Source organism: Astyanax mexicanus, chromosome 1, assembly GCF_023375975.1.
Source record: "Astyanax mexicanus isolate ESR-SI-001 chromosome 1, AstMex3_surface, whole genome shotgun sequence".
Lineage (NCBI taxonomy): Eukaryota > Metazoa > Chordata > Actinopteri > Characiformes > Acestrorhamphidae > Astyanax > Astyanax mexicanus.
This window is the reverse complement of record NC_064408.1, coordinates 71,697,274-71,701,598: the sequence shown is the minus strand read 5'-3', so window position 1 is coordinate 71,701,598 and position 4,325 is coordinate 71,697,274. Positions and strand designations below refer to the sequence as shown.

At 34.0% G+C, this 4,325-nt stretch overlaps 1 long non-coding RNA gene across 1 annotated transcript; it reads left to right on the top strand.

Moving 5' to 3' along the window:
- The first annotated feature begins 2,004 nt into the window (after positions 1 to 2,004).
- On the top strand, positions 2,005 to 4,115 carry LOC111197214 (uncharacterized). The gene is made up of 2 exons (XR_007440361.1): positions 2,005 to 2,171; positions 3,666 to 4,115. It is a non-coding gene; the product is annotated as an uncharacterized LOC111197214 (long non-coding RNA).
- Positions 4,116 to 4,325: the final 210 nt, after the last annotated feature.

Sequence of the window (4,325 nt, the reverse complement as noted above, 5' to 3'; positions counted from 1 at the left end):
TTATTGCAAATGAAAACCAGAGGCTAGTTGTGAGAGTTGGCATAAATACATTTTTGTTTAATTAGATTTGTAAATTTAAGTATAAATTAAAAAGTATTTAATTATTACTTTTTATGGTTTAAAAACAGGGTAAGTGTTGAGCTATATTTCCGATTACATGTAACATTTGTAAAATATGTCTCTAGCAAAGCATGTTTATTCACATATAAACTAGTTACCTAAAAATCAATAAAACATTTTACATCAAATAAAGTTTCCCTCCCCTAAAGTGAAAAAACTGAACATTAATTAAAATAGTTATTTGTAACACACATGTTCCCTAACAGGAGCTGTCAAGCACATACTGAAAATACCCACACTGAGTGTGTTTTAAACTGAGGCTATGATCTTCATCAAGAACTCACTGCAGTGTTAATACACATTAATCAAGGTGTCAGCTGTGAAGAGACAAAGACGTTGTTTTGAAACGGGCCTCCAGAAAGCTTCCTACACAGTGCATCTATTAAGAGGTTAAATAAACACTATTTGCTAATACGATGTGTGTTCAGCCGGGTGGGAGGAAGGAGAGCTTTCAGACCTACACGAGTATGGAAGCAATCTCTTGGAAAAATGCAAACACTCAGACCATCCACAGAACCACCACCTGGGTGTGTGTTCTTGTGTGTGTGTGTGTGTGTGTGTGTGTCTGTGTGTTCGTGTGTTCGGGGGTGTGTGCGTAGGGTTTGATCACAAAAGCTACTGCAGATGCTGTGCACACTATCAACTGTGGGGGTGGAGCTGTGCACATCTGGAGAGAATTTATTGCATAATTCGGCCTGTTATTGGTGTGGTCTCTGCTTAAGTAGCATGAGCACAGTCATGCTCCAGTCCTTAAGACTACGACTGGCCTCTGCCCTACACTAATAAACCCAAGAAGTGGGAGGAGTGATGAATTTTCTCAGTGATGCCCAATAATATTTCCATACTCTCCCACCATTATTCCAGGAATCTTGTATATCGTGAATTTGTGAATAACAATTATTTGTAAAAATTTCCCTACAATTTTATTTTCTTTCTTCGTTTCTTTCTTTGTAGGTGGGGGAACTTTCACAGTATTATTTAATAAAATAATAATACATAATTATACAGTAGTTATTTTAACAGCAACTTTATTGACTTCTTTTTCAGTATATTTTCCCATTATTGGTTAATGAATCATACTCATGCATCTGCTATATGATAATTTAGCCCTGATATAATTTGGCATAATTAATAACTAAGGTTATTTAGCATAATGTAGCACTGATAGGATTTGTAAATGTATGCATACAAACATTGCTATAAATATATAAGAAAGCAAAATTTACGTAATTTTGAAGCCCTCATTTGTCACAAAGGTAGGTAATTAAATGGAATCATTAAGTGGTAATGTAATATATCATGACTAAACTCACTACATTCTTATTTAGTGTTACTATAAACTCATAGAATGTATTTACAAAATAATGGTTCACAGACCTCTTAGCCAATTACAGTCTAGTTTAATCAATAATTCTTTCATCAAGCACAGGAAACAGCTAATATATACCATGTTTTAGATTAAACTGTGAAAGTGTGGAAGACTACACTCACAACTCAGTGCTAAAACTATTAAAAGTAGGACCTGGATCTAAGGTAGACTAAACATCACCTGTGTAACAGCATTTGCTAAAACACCCAACTACAAGATACTATTACGGAGCAATATTATAATCTGTGGAAGTAAAACAGTGTCACCAGACTTTGAAATTTAAAAGCACTTGAATTTGTAGCACTGAATTATTTTACATTGAATTATTGCATGTGATTTTTTTTGCCTCTGAATTAAACACTTTAATTTTTCAGTATATCATTTTTACTTATTTTATTTTAATGTAAAAAAATTCAAAAGCAAAAATTCAAGTTTAAAAAATTCAATTAAAATAAATTCAGGTTGCTCAAATTCGACCTGTCAAATTCGACTGCTAAAATATAACGCTCAAAATTCGCTGTCAACATCCGGGACACACAGGATGAGCAATCGATTCAGTCTTCAATCGAGCCAACAACCAGCCAATCACATCACGCTCCGAAGATCACGTGACAGGTAGCGCCTCAGGGCTCAGAGCCGCTCAACGCGAGTCACAGCCCCCTCCGCTGCTCCTCTCGAGAAGGTGAGCTGAAAACAGGGCATTTACCTCACCACTGTGGCCATGTAATATCACTTAAACGGTGTAGAAATCCTCACTTTAACCACGGTTTGCTCTGTGGTTTGTAAACATATTAAATTAAGATAGATATCCAGATATACCTTGTTAAACTAACTAACTAAATAAAGCTCCTCTGTTCATTTCAGAAAGAGCTTCAAACACGAACACTAGATCAATTATTTATAAATACAGCCAGACTGTGTGAAAGATAATTACTACTGTAGAATCTGAGATAGTAACTTAGTTAGCTAAATTATAGCTACCTATCTTGCTAGTTAGCTGTGGGACTGTGTGATTATAGACAAGATACTACCTAGTTAGCTTTTTGTTTAGCAATACCTTATTTACACTTTGCTGCAAAGTATGTTGCTTAGTGTACTGGCCACTGTCTAAATAAATATATTGAGCTATATTACACTTACTGTACCCCTCTCAGGCTGGTCCTCTCATTAAATAAAGGAGATTTATTACAGTTACTATATACCTCTCAGGCTGTTAACTAGGTCTAGATCAGGGATGGGCAACTGGCGGCCCGGGGGCCGCACACGGCCCTCGTCATCACTCAGTGCGGCCCGCGAATAGATCAAAAATAATTTCATAATTAAAAAAAAAAACAAAAAAAAAACGTAATTCTACTTTTGACTCTGCCAAACAACCACGAAAATTGACATTGACATCCAGTCCATTGTGAGCCAGCAGGCCAAACCACAGCTCTCTCATTAGCTTCAATAAATGTTGGGCCTCTGTGGTCTAGTTTTCTGCTATTATTGAATGAGCTATTTGCAGTCAGTTTTTAAATCTTTTTTGTTCTTTGTTATAAATGAGTTCAAATGCCTTTTGCACTTTTATAAGCAAATGTTTTGTCCTTGTTGCTTATGAAGGACTTGTTATAATGAACTTATTTTACACAGAGGAACTACTGTATTTGCAATCAGTTTTTTAAGCAAACGTTTTGTTCTTTGATATGAAGGACTTCCTTTTTGCACTTTTTTTAAGCAAACGGTTTGTCTTTTGCCGTATTAAAATGCATTAATATGCAGAAAATAGTTGTTGATAAATGTTGGTGCTGTAAACATACAGATATAAATTCATATAAAATTTGTTCTTATTGAAAATCATTTGTAGCGTTTTTCATATTCAATTACTTGAAGTGCGAGGTCATGTGGCCCTCCAATGGTCATGCTGAAAAAAATGTGGCCCTCTCCATCATGGAAGTTGCCCATCCCTGGTCTAGATGTATGTGTGGGCATTATCTAATTTGTAATCAGTGCAATATTTATTAGTGATGTCTTTTATACATTTTTATTTATATTTAGGTCATGTTAATAAATGAGAATCAAATATTGCAACCCATGAGAGAGTATTATTAGTAATATTTATTAATTGTTTTATGTTAATAATAATTATCACATTTTGTAAATGCTGTCGCTAAAAGTGAATCTGATGTTTTTATTTAAGGTTGAAAAGAAGATTGAGAAGTTTCAGCTTGCAGCTATGGAGAGTTCACCACGAAAAGAACGAAGTCAAAGAATACAAAGATCTGTCCATATTCTGAAGTCACCACTTGAAGATTTTATGCAGAATTATTTGGATTATGAATAGGAACCACATTATTTGCAACAGCTTTTATTATTTATACAAACAAGATGAACATGATATGATGTGCCAGAATATAGGGAGGCTGCCTAAAACATACAAAAAAAATACAGAACACATGTAAACAACTAAAGAAAAACAGAACATGGCACATGTAAATAAATCAAATAAACACAGCACAGACTGCATGAAATTGGATTTCTTTATTTGTTCTTTAAAAGTTTGGAGAAAGGAAACCTGTGGAATACAAAAGAAACTTGAAAAATTACTGCATTTGATACATGAATATAATTAAACATTTTAAGAACATTACCTACCTTTATTATCCTTTCTTTTTCTGCGAGAAAATATCCTGTTTAAGAAAATGAAGACAAGAAATATGACTGTGTTAAACTTGGTGTTGTTTGGATTCAGTATTTACTTAATTTATATTTATATAAAACATTTTTGCAATTATTATTGCATTGGTTTTGGCACAAACCAATTACTAATGCATCTCAGAAAATCTGAAGATCATGAGAA